General features: G+C 38.8%; 1 protein-coding gene across 5 annotated transcripts in view; it reads right to left on the bottom strand.

The window, feature by feature from the left end:
* HAS3 (hyaluronan synthase 3) overlaps nt 1–17,573 on the bottom strand; it is a 206,598-nt gene that overhangs the window by 125,592 nt on the left and 63,433 nt on the right. The window lies entirely within an intron of this gene.

Raw genomic sequence — 17,573 nt, 5'->3', positions numbered from 1 at the left:
CCAATATTTGAACTACAGGGGTCCCAGAAGAAGAGGAGAAAAAGAAAAATAATTACTCTGTGCTGCATTCTGCATAATGTCTTCCTTTCTATCTTCTGGTTCATTAACTCTCTCGTAGCTGTGTCTATTGTAAAACTCATTCACTGAAGATCTAATTTTATCCTACTCTTTATTTTCTTCTTTCCCAACATGGAAAAGGAAATAGTCAATCAAGTTCAAGAGGCACAAAGAGTCCCATACAGGGTAAATCTAAGGAGAAACATGCCAAGGCACATACTAATCAAACTAACAAAGACTAGACATAAAGAATATTAAAAGCAGAAAGGGAGAAGCAACAAGTAACATACAAGGGAAACCGCATATGCTTAACAGCTGATCTTTCAGCAGAAACTTTGCAGGCCAGAAGGGATGGCAGGATATATTTAAAGTACTGAAAGGGAAAAATCTACAACCAAGAATACTGAACCCAGTAAGGATCTCATTCAAAATTGATGGAGAAATAAAAAGCTTTTCAGACAAGCAAAAGTTAAGAGAATTCAGTATCACCAAATCAGCCTTACAACAAATGTTAAAGGGGCTTATATAGCCAAGAAATACAAGAGAAGAAAAAAGACCTACAAAATCAACCCCAAATAATTAAGAAAATGGCAATAGGACCATATATATCAATAATTACTTTAAATGTAAATGGACTAAATGCTCCAACCAAAAGACACAGGCTGGCTGAATGGATACAAAAACAAGACCCATACACATGCTGTCTACAAGAAACCCACTTCAAACCTCAAGACACATATAGACTGAAAGCGAGAGGATGGAAAAATATATTCCATGCAAATGGGAAGCAAAAGAAAGCTGGAGGAGTAGCAAGCCTCATATCAGACAAAATAGACCTTAAAATAAAGGTTACAAGAGATAAGGAAGGATACTACATAATGATCAAGGGATCAATCCAAGAGGAAGGGATAACAGTTGTAAGTATCTATGCATCCAATTTAAGAGCACCTCAGTACATAAGGCAAACACAAACAGACATAAAAAGGAGAAACTGACAGTAACACAATAATAGCAGGAGACTTTAAGTCCCCACTCACACCAATGGACAGATCATCAAACCAGAAAATTAATAAGGAAACACAAGTCTTAAATGATACATTAGATTAGATGAGATGGATCTCATTGATATCTTCAGGACATTCCATCCAAATGCAGAAGAATACACCTTCTCAAGTGCACGTGGAACATTCTCCAGTATAGACCACATCTTGGGTCACAAATCAAACCTCAGTAAATTCAAGAAAATTGAAATCATATCAACCATTTTCTCTGACCACAACACTATGACACTAGATATCAATTACATGAAAAAAACTGTAAGAAACACAAACACATAGAGATTAAACAACATGTTTCTAAATAACCAACAGGTTACTGAAGCAATCAAAAGGGAAATCAAAAGATTTCTAGAAACAAATGACAATGAAAACACAACAACTCAAAACCTATGGGGTACAGCAAAAGCAGTTCTAAGAGAGAAGTTTATAGCAATACAATTCTAAATCAAGAAACAAGAAAAACATCGAACAGACAACCTAACTTTATACCTAAAACAACTGGAAAAAAAAGAACAAAAAAACCCAAGATTAGCAAAAGGAAAGAAATCATAAAGATGTGAGCAGAAAAAAAGCAAAAAGAAATGAAAGAAACAACAGTAAAGATTAATAAAACTAAAAGCTGGTTCTCTGAGAAGATAAATAAAATTGACAAGCCTTTAGCCAGACTCATCAATAAAAAAGAATCAAACCAACAAAATTAGAAATGAAAAAGGAGAGGTTAAACAGACAATGCAGAAATACAAAGGATTATAAGAGACTATTATGAACAACTATATGGCAATAAAATGGATAACCTAGAAGAAATGACAGATTCTTAGAAAAGTTCAATCTTCCAAGACTGAACCAAGAAGAAATAGAAATTATGAACAACCCAATTACAAGCACTGAAATTGAAGCTATGATCAAAAATCTCCCAAAAAACAAAAGCCCAGGACCAGATGGCTTCACAGGAGAATTCTATCAAACATTTAGAGAAGAGCTAATGCCTATCCTTCTAAAACTCTTTCAAAAAACTGTAGAGGAAGGAATACTTCCAAACTCATTCTATGAGGCCACCATCACCCTGATACCAAAAATAGACAGAGACAACACAAAAAAAGAAAACTACAGGCCAATATCACTGATGAACATAGATGCAAAAATCCTCCCAACAAAATTTTAGCAAACAGAATTCAGCAACACATCTAAAAGCTCATACACCATGATCAAGTTGGGTTTATTCAATTAGGACTCTTCAATATGTGAAAATCAATCAATGTAATACATCATATTAACAAATTGAAAGATAAAAACCATATGATAATCTCAATAGATGCAGAAAAAGCCTTTGACAAAATTCAGCACCCATTTATGATTAAAACTTTTCATAAAATGGGCATAGAAGGAACCTACCTCAACACAGTAAAGACCATACATGATAAGCCTATAGCAAACATTATTCTCAATGGTCAAAAACTGAAAGCATTTGAAAGCATTCTCTCTAAGATCAGGAACAAAACAAGGGTGGCCACTTTCATCATCATTACTCAATATAGTTTTAGAAGTCCTAGCTACAGTAATCAGAGAGAAAAAAAGAAATAAAAGGAATCCGGATTGGAAAAGAAGTAAGGCTCGCACTGTTTGCAGATGACATGATACTGTACATAGAAACCCCTAAAGATAGTATCAGAAAATTACTAGAGCTAATCAGTGAATTTGCGTTTGAACTGTGGTGCTGGAGATGACTCTTGAGAGTCCCTTGGACTGCAAGCAGATCAAACCAGTCCATCCTAAAAGAAATCAGTTCTGAATATTTATTGGAAGAACTGATGTTGAGGCTGAAACTCCCAATACTTTGGTCACCCGATGCAAAGAACTGACTCCTTGGAAAAGACCCTGATGCTGGGAAAGATTGAAGGCAGGAGGAGAAGGGGATTACAGGGGATGAGATGGCTGAATGGCATCACTGACTTCACGGACATGGGTTTGAGCAAGCTCCGGGAGCTGATGATGGACAGGGAAGTCCGGTGTGCTGCAGTCCATGGGGTTGAAAAGAGTTGGACATGACAGAGTGAATGAATTGAGCTGAACTTAAGTCCAACATCCAGAGTCTTCTGGGGCATTGTTTCCTTGTGCTTGGCTATTTTGTGACTATGTTCTAATTATTATACATAACTAAATATATAATAATTATTTTGAGAGAAGGAATGGGTAGTTATTGCTTAATAGTTAAGAGTTTCTGGGTGGGCTGATGAAAAAGTTTTGGAAATAGAAGTGACACAACATTGTAGATATATTTAATGCCACTAAATTGTACATTTAAAGATGGTTAAATAGCAAATTTTATAATAAATTTACCATAATAAAATGTTTAATCATTAAAAATTTAAAAGTTATTATAAGGATTCTTTCAGGTCTAGGGTGACGGTCCCTTCTTCTATAGAGATATGCTTTTCTGTAAGACATCCACAGACACCACGAGTATATAAATATTTAAAACTCTAATTCCCAGTTTGAACTTTCCTGAATCCCAGTAATACAAATCTGCAAGAGAGGTGGACCATTTTGGGATTACAATCTCTCCAGTGACAAGACAATGCCCTTCCCAGTCCCTGGGGATAAGGTGAAGGAATACCATTTTCACTTTTTATTCACCTGAAGGTGTATTCCTTTGGGATCTAAGTAAGCTTAACGCTAGAGGTCTTCTATTAGACTCCCCATTTCAAGTTGGGACTAGCCAGGCTTTCATTTCTACAGGTCTGACCTTAAGAGCAGGAAACTGAAACTTAATTTCAGCAAATGCCCTGAGGGCAAATGCAGGTTCTTAAGTTCCATTTACCTCTTAGGATTTTGCTTTCTCTTAAGAAGACACTCCAGTATTCTGGCCTGGAGGATTCCATGGACTGTAGCATCCATGGGGCTGCAAAGAGTCAGACATGACTGAACCACTTTCACTTTCTCTTCCGATGTTGGCTTGGTAATTCACTGTTTTCTCATTAGCTCTTTTATGCTTTTAAAGTGTCTTAAATATGTTAACCTGAATAAAATTGTTTCAGCTGAGGTATCTCATCATGGGACATCATTGACTCAATGGACATAAGTTTGAGCAAACTCCAGGAGATAGTGAAGGACAGGGAAGCCTGGTGCACTTCAGTTTATGGGGTCCCAGAGTTGTACATGACTGAGCAACTGAACAATATCTCATCATTGGCTTCCCTGGTGGTTCAGTGATAAAGAATCTACCTGCCAATGCAGGAGACACAAGAGATGCGGGTTTGATCCCTGGGTCAGGAAGATCCCCTAGAGGAGGAAATGGCAACCTGCTCCAGTCTTCTTGCCTAGAAAATTCCTTAGATAGGAGCCTGGTGGGCTACAGTACAGGAGGTCACAAAGAGTCTGAGCACATACTGAGCATACATCTCACTATTATTGGAAATGGAAGACAGAACTGTATTTTCTTCTGGATTTTTGTCTAGTCTGAATAGAAGATTTAATGTTTTAACACACCTGATAAACATGGTACATATTGAGGTTTCTTTGTTGTTAGTAACAGTTAGCATGTAAGATTTTCCATTTATCAAATCTGTCATCCTAAACAAGTGATAGTGCCTTTCCTTTATACTGCTATCTCACTGAGCCTAACCTGAAGTTATTTTCACATTTTTCACACACAATTTTTGACCCACTCAACAACCTAACAAGTGTCACATACAAAAACTTCTAAAATGAACTGATGAAAGACCAAACACACGGTGCCACTAGAGAATCACTTAAGAGCAGAGCAGGGTAGCTCTATGAGCTATAGTTTTCCTTTTATGTCCTTGTTATGAATAGCATCTAGATAGACATATCTGGACAAAATTTTGCTTCTATTTTAACCATTTGGTCGCTCAGCTGCAAGACAAGAAATAATAGATAGATTCAATTTTATCTAATTAGTATTCCTCGACTTAGTAATTCTGAAAACTGAATCACTTTGCAACCTAAATATAGAAAAGTTATTATTATGGTCTGGTTCCTAAGCAACCATTTCATTAAGAAAAGCTCCACTTGGGAAAAACATCTGTTTGTCAGTAAGGTTTCTGCTGTTATCATATAATTTCACAATGAAAAAGCCATGGTCACCCTGTGCCTTAGTAATCCTTAGTTGTGAAAAGGTCAGCAGAGGGTACTATAACAGAGAGCCATCTGTTTCAATCTGGGATAGTCCCTGAAACTTGTTACCAGCTTTCCTAAACCACCACATAATTTAAAGGCCATTATCCTCTGGTTATAAAAGCAATAAATGTTCATGCTAGAGAACATGAAACCTGTAAGGAAAAGGGCACAAAGAAAACAAAAGTCATTTGAGTTTTTGATGCCTTCATATTAGATCTCACTTGAAAAATGTATTCTGCTGCTATAAAAAAAAAAACTGAAACCCACTGACCTAAAATAACTCCATATGTTTTTGCCTTTGTCATCTGCAATAAGAGCATTTTTTGTAACGTTTAGGGGCTGTGTGTTGGATAACTGAACTGAGAGATTTCTACAGACAGTCAAACATTCAGTTACAATCTGACGGGGTGAGAAGGTGATGAAAGTTACGTGCCACACAACATATCACATGTGACACGGATTATAAAACATCCTTGTCAGGTCACGTAGATGGCCTAGGACAGTGATTTTTTGAACCTTTTGTTGTTATTTTTAAAGCAGCAGAATCTTGTTTTCCCATAGTTTTTAGAGGAGGCTCAATGAAAGAGAGAAAAAGAAAAGAGCCTAGCTAGCCCGCCCCTTCTTCACTGATCTTTGGGGTCGTCCGGTCTGCAGGCTCCCCCGGGTACAGCACTGCTACTTCACTGTGCCCTGGGTCTGGGTCACTGGTCCCTCCCTTCTTCACTAGGCACCAGATCTCAGCTTAAGGGTCACTTCCTCCTACCCTTTTCTGTCAGGTAAAATGTCCCTAACACAGGCTCTCATATCACTGTGTACCTGTCTTCCCAGCATCTGTCAAGGCCACATTTCACATTTGTGTGACTTTTTTTAACTTTTTAAGACTTTTTTTTCTTTGATGTGAACCATTTTTAAAGTCTTTATTGAATTTGTTACAATACTGCTTCTGTTTGATGTTTGGGTACTTTGGCCCCGAGGCATGTGGGATCTTAGCTCCCCAACCAAGGATCGAACTCACATCCCCTGCATTGAAAGGTGAAGTCTCAACCACCGGACTGTTTGAGGAAGTCCCATTTGTGTGACTTTTTGATTAGCATTTGTCCTCTGCATCTCCTCCCTGCCTCAAACTATATATTCCATGGAGGCAGGGTATGACTGTTTTTCCTCAGCAGTATATTGAGCACAGCACCCTTACATAGAGTAGGTGGTCAATGAATATTTGTTGAGTGAATGACCATTTGAAACTATTAAGGAAAAACCAACAGCCAAAGATATTTTACAGTCTTTCTGTCACTGTCTAAAGTCAGGTTACCAAAAATGGAAAGATGTGGAACATAAAATACAAAAGTGCTTCCGAGGGGTTTCCCTGGTGGCTCAGTGGTAGAGAATCTGCCTGCAACCAAGCTTGTGCGCCACAACTACTGAGCCTGTGCTCCAGAGCCCAAGAGCCACAATTACTGAGCCCACATGCAGCAACTACTGAAGCCCGAGCACCCCAGAACCCGCGCTCTGCAACAAAGGAGTAGTCCCTGCTTGCCTCAACTAGAGCAAAGTCCTCACAGCAATGAAGACCCAGCACAGGCAAAATTAAATTTAAGAAAAAGAAAAGAAAAAGAATTGCTTCAGAAACCGCCTTCTCCTAAGAAAGAAAAGTTTAGCAATCGTGCCTTGACAGGTGGACAGAAGGATGACCTAATTAGGTCTTTGGTAGTGCAGAGTCTGTGATCTGCATTTCCTGAGGCTCAGTTCATTCCCTATCTTCCAGCCTCCTTCGGGACAGAAGAGATGTCACAAGGTCAGGAAAAAAAATCAAGTGTAAAAGTCTAATGCAAATATCTAGAAGTGAGTTGCTCAAAACTACACCGTTAAGTGCATTTTTCCACCACTGCCCAAGATCTTGACATGACCACAGAGGGGGAAATTGATGTTTCAAGTTAAAAATGTTAAACCTGTGATTCAGCAACACAAGTAACTATGTCAAGGTGAATAAAAAAATATAATTGGGCTTATTAAGTGTGTATATAACTTCAAGAATCATCTTAAGCACAGTAGGTGTGATTAGGAATTTTAATTTGTATTTGAAATGAAGGGTAAGATAAACACTTTAGTTTGGGAGGGAAGAGCAAGAGAGGGTGACCCTCCAGCTGTTGCCTCCAAGAAGTTCCAGTAAAATATGGGACAGACATAGAAAACGGACTTGTGGACACAGGACAGGAAGGGAAGCAGAGGGTGGGATGAATTCAGAGTAGCACTGACATATATACACTGCTGCTGCTGCTGCTGCTAAGTAGCTTCAGTCGTGTCCGACTATGTGCGACCCCATAGATGGCAGCCCACCAGTCTCCCCCATCCCTGGGATTGTCCAGGCAAGAACACTGAAGTGGGCTGCCATTTCCTTCTCCAATGCATGAAAGTGAAAAGTGAAAGTGAAGCCGCTCAGTCGTGTCCAACTCGTAGCGACCCCATGGACTGCAGCCTACCAGGCTCCTCCATCCATGGGATTCTCTAGGCAAGAGTACTGGAGTGGGTTGCCATGTATAAAACAAGGGCTTCCATGATAGTTCAGTTGGTAAAGCATCCACCTGCAATGCAGGAGACCCCAGTTCGATTCCCAGGTTGGGAAGATCTATATTCCCAGTATTCTTGGGCTTCCCTTGTGGCTCTGCTGGTAAAGAATCCACCCACAATGCAGGAGACCTGGGTTTGATCCCTGGGTTGGGAAGATCCTTTGGAGAAGGGAAAGGCTACTCACTCCAGTATTCTGGCCTGGAAAATTCCATGGACTGTAGAGTCCATGGGGTCGTAAAGAGTAGGACACAACTGAGTAACTTTCACTTCACGTGTAAAACAGGTAGCTAGTGGGAAACTGCAGTACAGTGCAGGGAGCTGAACTGGTGCTCTGTGATGACCTAGAAGGGTGGGATGGGGGGATGGGAGGGAGGGTCAAGAGAGAGTGGATATATGTATACTTATGGCTGATTCACACTGTTGTACAGCAGAAACTCATACAACACTGTAAAGCAATTATACTCCAATTAAAAAAGTAAAAAAAGATTAATTCCTTAGAGATTAAAGGAATACTGTACTTAAAGATAAGTCTTAAGAATAACTTGCTATTTTAGTTGTGAGCTCTCTTGTTCTTTTATCCTTAACTTGTCTTCAAATATCAACCTGACTAAAGAAAGGACGGCTCCAGGGCAAAATTTAAATAGCTGTTCTGCAGGGAAGGTATTTACAACCTTCTTAATAGCTTGTAGACATCGAAGCAACTGAGTTTTTATCCCTAGGTGTCTCATAAGTGCCTTATAGGTAATAAATTCTGCCTTAGTGACAGCTAGTTTACACGAATAGGAGGTAAAGGATTTGAAATGAGCCCTGGAAACCAAGAAATTAAGACGTATGTAATTGCTTAGCAGATAATGTCAAGATTCACTGGTTCCATGGCTTAACCTACTGCCTGAAAGAGCAGAGGCCATGGTGATTGGAGATGGTGAGAAAAAGGAATGGAGAGAGAGGAGGGAAGGACAGAGAGGCCTATGGCCTTGACTTTGGAATTGATGCTAGACTTCATCACTCACTGGTTAGCCTTTTATTGGCAACAATCTTTGAACTTTGGTTTCTTTGTCTGAAAAATCAGTAAAGATATTGACTCTTATAGAGTTTTTATGAGGAGTAAATCAATTAATGCAAGTTACATCTGATATGTGGTTGGTGCTCAATAAATTATGAGTGAATATATACTGGGTTGGCCCAACATCTTAACCTGAACGAACTTTTTGGACAATCCAATAGAAACAAGGAGATAAAATAACAACCATCAACAAGCACGATGCTTTCAAATCCAGGCACCCCATCACAAAGACATTACTGGTGGACTGGCAACAACAAAAAGCCTTTAAAGCCCTCCTAGAGCCCACAAAGTTCAGGTGCCTTGTCTTGGCATTCTGACAGCTTATGGAGTCTAGTCTAGTCCCACTTCTCCCCATCCTTCCCACTTTGCTCCAGTAACAATCTGAACTGCTTACAGTACTACCTGCCTTTATACTTGCCCTGCTCTTGACCACCTTCCTACCTTTGCTTTTCTTTCAGCCTCAATCCTCTTGCTTCACCTCCACATTCTAAATCCTGCTCATCCCTATTAACAGTCCTAAGAACTCCATGAAAAACTGTTTTGGATTTTTCTAAGTTTATTTTTTAAAGTATATATAATGCTATTAAACTGAGAACAAGAAATAAAAGTATGTAACTCAGTGATCTTTAGTATATTACAAGATTGTCCAATGATCACCACTATCTAAGCCCAAAACATTTCATCATCTCCCCCAAGAAACCTCATATTCATTATCAGTCACTCCCTGTTTCCCATTTCCCATTCTCTGGCAACCACAAAACTGCCTTCTGTCTCTATGGATTTGCCTACTCTGGACATTTCATACAAAATGTGGTCTTTTGTGTGTGGCTCCTTTCGTTTACCATGTTTTGAAGGTTCACTCACTTTATAGTATGAATCAGCACTTTGTTCTTTTTTGTTGCTAAATAATATTCCACTATTTAAATATACCATCTTTAATTTATCCATTCATCAGGTGATAGAAGTTTAGGTTGTTTCTACTGTGAATGAAAAATACTGCCTGCCCAACTGGTAAATAAAAGATGTTACAGCCGTTAAGCCATCACATTACAGTCTCTCTGATGGTGAGCTCTGGGGGAACTCAGGATGAAATAGGATGCCTGTCATCTAGCAGTCAGCCACCCCCTGACTGCAGCCACCCTGACAGTGCCCCCGAAGAGAGTCAGGATGAGAAGGCACAGGATGCAGACAACAGACAGCTGAGGTGCATAACAAAGGAATCACTCCAGTGAGCCCAGACTCTTACATCTTCCCATATACAGAAAAGCACTAAATTCTGTAACTTGACATATCTGGTTTCTTTAATTAACAGTAATCTTTTGATGTTCTGACTACCTGGTCTTTGTGGCAAAGACTCCTATATGTCCTGGTTCCGCCCTTATCTCTTCAGAGTTATCTAAGATGTTGTGTCCCAGGCTTGAAGTCCTCAGAAAGTCTGCCAAATAAAACATAATTCTTAACTTGTAGGCTGTGCATTTTTTTCAGTCGACACTACTTTTTTGGCTATTACAAAAAATGCTGCTATGAGGATTCATATGTAAGCTTTTGTGTGGACATGTGTTTTCATTTCTCTTGGGTGTATATCTAGGAGTGGAACTGGTGGATCATATGGTAACTATGTTTAACCTTTTGAGAACTGCCAGACTGTTCTTCAGAGAAGCTGCACTATTTTGTTATCACCAGCAGTGTATGGGCATTGCTTTCATAAGTTGTATTATTTTAAAGTAAGTAATTTTAAAATGTAATTTATTGGCATCAGAAATGTAACAAATATCAAAAGTCCTATACAGAAAGCTACCTGTTTTTCTAATCCACAATCTCAGTAAACTATATATATCCCAGGATTGTTCTGAAGGCTCTCTCCTGACGCTCCCAAAATGAGAATGGTGTCTCCAGTGCTGAAACAGTAATGATCAATAGTGGGAATAAGGACTGGAAGTGTGAGGTATATACGCCACTAACAGAAGATGAGTTAGAGATACATATAGAGATTGCTTAAAAAATAACACAGTACTGGGCTTCCCCAGTGGTCCAGCAGTTGACAATCTGCCTGCCAATGCAGGGGACATAGTTTCGATCCTTGCTCTTAGAAGATCCCACATGCCACAGAGCAACTAAGCCCATGTATCGCAACTACTGAGCCCAGCCCCCGCAACTACTGAAGCCCCCAGGCCCTAGAATCCATGCTCCACAACAAGGGAAGCCACAGCAAGGAAAAGCCCAAGCTTGGCTACTAGAGAGTCCCTGTGCAGCAATGAAGACCCAGCCCAGCCAAAAATAAATAAATAAATCTTTAAAAAAAAAAAAAAATACAGTACTCACTGCCAAACGAGTAAAACGACATACACACACACAAAATCAAGCAAACATGAGATCAGCATATTATTAAGCTATAGGAAGAGTTCATTTGTAGACAGGCCTGGTTCTCCCATACCTTTGACCATCTGAGAACTCAGCCCTTGTGCCTTGGAAACAAACAACTATTTTAGAATTAATTATTTTTCCCTGTGACAAGAGCAGTCTTCAGAGATGTAGAGACTTAAGATTCAAATCATAGTATTAACATTTGATATCTGTGTCACTTTGGGCCAGCAGCTTAACCTCTTTGAGCCTCAGTTCCCTCATCCGTAAAACAGGGATAAAAATTTCTAACTCGTAGAGTTACTATGACAGGCACATAATAATAAGTGGTGACTGCTATAATGCTTATTTCCATCTCTTATATAGCAGTTATCCTGGGAAATCTCAGAAGGTGAAAATAACTAAACCTGAAGTAGCCAATTATCTTTTAATTGTAGGTAAAAGTACTAAATTGCTAAATGTGTGCACACATGCTAAGTCACTTCAGTCGTGTTCGACTCTTTGTGACCCTATGGACTGTAACCTGCCAGGCTCCTCTGGCCATGGGATGCTCCAGGCAAGAACACTACAGTAGGCTGCCATGCCCTCCTCCAAGGGATCTCCCTGACCCAGGGATGGAAGCAGCATATCTTATGTCTCCTACACTGGTAGGTGGGTTCTTTACCACTAGTGCCACCTGAGAAGCTCAAATTGCTAAATATTCTGATGTAAATATGAGGGAATCAATTTTCAATTGATAGAGGAAATCACTAGACAGTATTTCAAAAATGAGCTCATGTAAAATGCAAGTATTGGGGGCTATAATATACAATCTCTAATTTGTCAAAGACATATTTCATCTGCACTGCAGTAAAATCAGGTATAATGGACCGGGAATCCCTAAGACACGGGTCTGGTGTTCCATTGTTCTCCCAACTTTTATGACTGTAGGCAAGTCAATTCTTCATTTATAAAAAAATTTTAACATCTGTTTTTATTGTATTTCAAGACTGTTCAAAGAATCAAAAGGTTTTCTAGATGATTAAGCATTATTCAATTTTAATAAATATTGACAATCATAATCATATATCTGTTTTCCATCTTTAAAAGCACAATAATAGGAGCAAATTTTACCATTATTTAGAAAGTTCTAGAGTAACCAAGTGTATTGGGGAAGCAGCGACAAGATTTGAAGGTCAACAACAAGGTTCAAATTATTACTTGCTATGTAATCTTCTAAAGGGGATTAACCTATGTAAGCCTCAGGATCTTTAGCTATAAAAAGAGGATATCTCTCATCACATCCAAAAATTAACTTGAAATGGATCACAGACTTAAACATTTAAGAGCCAAAACAACAAAACCACTGGAAGAAAACACAGAAGTAAATCTCAGTTATCTTGGATGATTTCCTAGAAATGACACCTTCCTTATCAGACAGGAAACTGATAAGTTAGACTTCATCAACAGTAAAAAGTTTATTGCTTCAAATGACACTACGTATTTTTCCAAAGAAGGTTAGAAATGCACAATAAGCTCATGAAAAGATGCTCCACATCACTAGTCATTGGAGAAATGCAAATCAAAATCACAATGAGATACCAACTTCACACTCTAATACGGCTATACAAAAGGGTAGACAATAACAAGTATCAGTCAGGACCCAGAGAAACTGGAGCCCTCATACATTGTCCCTGGGAAAGTACATTGGTGTGGCCACTCAGGAAAAGTTTGACAGCTCCTCAAAGGGTTAAACACAGAATTACCATAGGACCCAGTAATTCTGCTCCAACGTGTACACCCAGAAGCAATGAAAACGTATGTCCACACAAAAACCTGTACATGAATATTCATTACAGCATTGTCCATGATAGCTTAGAAGTGAAAACAATGCAAATGACCATCAACTGAGGAACAGATAAACAAAATGTTCTTAATTAGTAGTACAATGTAATATTATTCAGCCATAAAAAAAGAATGAGGCCCTGATACATGCTACAACAGGGATGAACCTCACAAATGTTATGCTAATTGAAAAGAACCAGACATAAAAGTCCACACATTGTATGATTCTGTATTATGAGACATCCAGAATAGGCAATTCCATAGAGACAAAAAGGAGATTAGTGGTTCCCAGGGAAGAGGGGGAGTGAAGAATGGGAACCGACTGATAACGGATATAGGGTTTCTTTTTGAAATGATGAAAAGTTCTGAAATTAGTGGTTTGACTGTACAAATACTAGAAACCACTGAATTGTACACTGTAAGACAAGTGAATTTCAGGTGTATAAATTAAATCTCAAGAAGTTTAAAAAATGGGGATAATGCCTATTTTCCAGAACTTCAAGAATTTACTGAGCTAGCATATATGAGAGATGTTCTCTAAATGCCTATTTGTTAATTATGTGGTACAGAACACCAAAGGAGTCTTCCCATTTCAAGGAAATAAGTGGAGATGATAGATTTCCCAGGAACACATTCCACATTTCAATGCCTGACTCAATTAGGTGGTCCTTCAAGGGGTAGAATTATTTTCAGTTAACTTTTCACTTTCATGCATTGGAGAAGGAAATGGCAACCCACTCCAGTGTTCTTGCCTGGAGAATCCCAGGGACGGTGGGCTGCCGTCCATTGGGTCACACAGAGTTGGACACGACTGAAATGACTTAGCAGCACCAGCAGCAGCAACTTACTTTATTTGAAGTAGAAATCTGAGAATAAGATAGGGAGTTCAGTCTCTGACAAGTTAAGACATGTAATCCTGCTCAGTTTGAAACTCTGTAAAAACAATTTCACTTTGTATCTACTTTCCTGCCTTCCAGGCTTTTTGCCTTTCCCTCCTCTTGGCTCTTCTGCCAGAAATGAAAACTCTTCTGTGAAAGGAAAAGGGTGGAAGAGTCAGTGCAATTTGTTCAGGCATGTTATGTTGAGATGACTAGATTCTCTGCACGACACTCACTGGCATACTTTCACCTCTCATGCTTGGCTCAGAGCCTACAGTTTCTTTCTTTTTTTCAATGAGCCAAGAAGTTTCGCCCAAAGATTCTTTTGACATGGATGGGGATCACTTGGAGCTGTGAAATGCATCTATTGCTGGTATTGCTTTCAAACTATTCTTTAAATAATTAAAAGTGACCATGAGGACCCATGAGTAGATCCATACTAAGATAGATAACTGGGCCATAATATCTTATTTGAAGAATATCACGTGTTTATCACATTCATTACTGGAACGTGTATTTCAAGACTGAAATGTGAAAAATGCTCAAAACATCAAATATACATTATGGGACTCTTAAGGACATATTTCATCTCCTATTTTTGAAAAGAGGAAGGCTTTTACTTTTTCTCTTATATACCTTCTTGCCATTTAAATGTTTTTTAAAACAATAAGAATGTATTAACTTGTACTATAATGATGATAAAACAATGAGAAAAAGAATATACAAGGAAGTCTGAAAAGGAGAGACACTTAAAGGACACAGTCTAAGAAAAGTGTCTATTTATAAACTCTGGATTGTAACTGGAACTCAACAACTTGTATAGAATTCTCTGCCTGAAGAAGCTGCTACTGAGTGTCTGGGAGCAGCTGCTATGAGAATTAAATCAACCATCGCTTTCTCAGTAGAAATAAAAAGAGATGTGGTCTTTCATAAAATTAAATTTTAACTCATAGGGAATTTATTTCTCAGGCTGTTGTGATGTACAGATAATATGTACATCAGAAATTTCTGGGATCCTGGTGGTTCAGTGGTTAAGCACCTGCCTTCTAATGCAGCCCCGCTGCACTACAGGATATCTACATGCAGGCTGGTCTTGTCTGCCTGCCTGACTGGAGCCCAGAATGGCTTGGCTTTGGAGTGTTAGACCTAGGCAAATGACACTGACACGCAGGTGGGAAAATTCAGCTCTTTCCCTTCTTAATGGGAAATTCACCTAAAGCCTTGGCCTTGAAATGCATAGCACAAACACCAAAAACATCAATTAATTCAAACTTGTCTGCTGTGCTGAACTGAGAACAGAAATTAGACCTCTACCTCCCACATTCCTTCATCTCCAAATTAGCTACTAACTGATTAGCACACCAATTAAAAGTACTATAAACAAACACAAAACCAGCAGTTGTGATTTTTATAGCAGACCCTAGAGGCTAATGAGCTCAGTGGGTTAAACAGCTAAGAGGCTTATACAGCAGTGATGCTGTATGAGAATGACACATTGCCACTTCCCGAAAACTCTGTCCAAAAGAAAAAAAAATCAATGAGAAACATCTCCTCAACAGTATTACTGTTTCCTGGAAAAAGTACAGGATGACTTATTTCTGAGACTTACTAATTATTAGCATTTCAGATCCTTGCCTCTTTGATTTATTTTATTTCCATAAGTGCTATTCACTGTCATGTGGAATCCTGAGCTCCATCAAGTCCTCAGGCTTATCTCAATTCCTGGCCTCCGTGACCTCTCAGCTGCCAATAATTACTTTCTCTCTCTACACACTCCACTCTTCTGCTCTCTCCTAGCTGTTCTTTTTCCTTGATGAGTGGTTATTTTTGTCTCCTCTGATATTCTTGCTCTTGTGCATTTCGGCCATCACCATGTGAATGTACCTGGGGAGGCCCTGGACCAGGAAGGATCAGGAACAAGTACAGCAGAGAGATGTACAGGGAAGAGCAGGACTGCCCAGCCCAGCCTAGGTCAGCCTAACCCCACTGGTCTACAGATATGCGAGTGATCATAAATGAGTGATAATAAATAAATAATACTGAATGCTGAGGTATTCTGTTAACATAGCAGAAGCTACCTGATAGAATACACCTACTCAAGCTTTAGCTCTGAGAAGTTACACATATCACCATGTTATTACCTAGCAATCTAACAAAAGAAACAGTAGTGACATGCACTGCTATATTAAAATGGATAACCAACAAGGTCCTACTGTACAGTACAGGAAACTCTGCTCAATGTTATGTGGCAGTCTGGAAAGGAGGGGAGTTGCGGGGAGAATGGATACACGTATATGTATGGCTGAGTCCCTCTGCTGTCCACCTGAAACTATCACAACACTGTTAATCAGCTGCTAATAAGCTATACTCCAGTATAAAATAAAAGTTTAAATCTAAAGAAAAGAAATAGCAGTGATATGATGACAATGATGATGAAAACATTAAAATCATAATTAGCTAACACATACTGAACATTTACTATGCACTAAGCACTTTCAAAGTACTAACTCATTTAATGTTAGCCCCCTTCATAAATAAACTTTTACTGACAGAACAGTACTCAATTTACAGACTTATTGAGAAGATGCACACAGAGTTCCTGTATACTGCATACCTAGCTGCCCCCATTACTAACTTTCACTTTAGCATGGTACGTTATCACAATTAATGAACTAGTACTGACATTTCGTTATCAACTAAAGTCCGTAATTTACTCAGATTCTTTAAGTTTTTCTCTAATGTCCTTCTTTTATTCCAGGATCCTATTCACCACATTATAGTTAATCTCCTTAAGCTCTGATAGTTTAATCCCTCTCCTCCTCATTAAATTCTTTTTTTTTTTGGCAACAGCTTTATTGAGATACAATTCACATACTGTAAAATTCACCAATTTAAAATATACAATTCAATAGTTTCTACCATACTGACAGAGTTGTGCAACTATCACCACAGTCAATTTTAGAATTGTGTGAGTTTTCATCACCCCCTCAAGGAAATCCTGTACCCTTTGGCCATCACCTCCCAAACCTTTCCCCTTTCTCTCCAGCCCTAGACAACTACTAACCTACTCTCTGTCTCTATAAATTTACCTATACTGGACATTTCATATGAAGGAACCACACAAAATACGGTTTTCTGGGAATGGTTTCTTTCATCTATGTTTTCAAGGTTTTATCCACATGTTTTAGTACTTCATTTTCATTGGCTGAATAATATTCCACTGTATATACATACCACGTTTTGTCCATCTGTTCATCAAATGGTAGACATCTGGGTTCTACCTTTTGACTACTATGAACATTAATGAACAAGTTTTTGCATGAGCATATGTTTTCATTTTTCTTGGGTGAATACTTAGAATTGCTGGGTCAAGCGACAACTCTGCATTTATTTTTTTTCAAAGACCTGCCAGACTATGTTCTAAAGCAGCTGTAGGGACTCCCCTGGTAATCCAGTGGCTAAGACTCCACTCATCTAATACAGGGAGCCCGGGTTCAATCCCTAGTCAGGGAACTAGGTCCCACATAGCAAAACTATGACCTGGCATAGTCAAATAAATAAAGCAAGCAACTGTACCATTTTTCACAGGTAAGAAATTGAAACCCGGAGGGATTAAGTAATTTGTCAAAG

Source organism: Ovis aries, chromosome 14, assembly GCF_016772045.2.
Source record: "Ovis aries strain OAR_USU_Benz2616 breed Rambouillet chromosome 14, ARS-UI_Ramb_v3.0, whole genome shotgun sequence".
Classification (NCBI taxonomy): Eukaryota; Metazoa; Chordata; class Mammalia; order Artiodactyla; family Bovidae; genus Ovis; species Ovis aries.
This window is presented reverse-complemented; position numbering and strand designations above follow the sequence as displayed.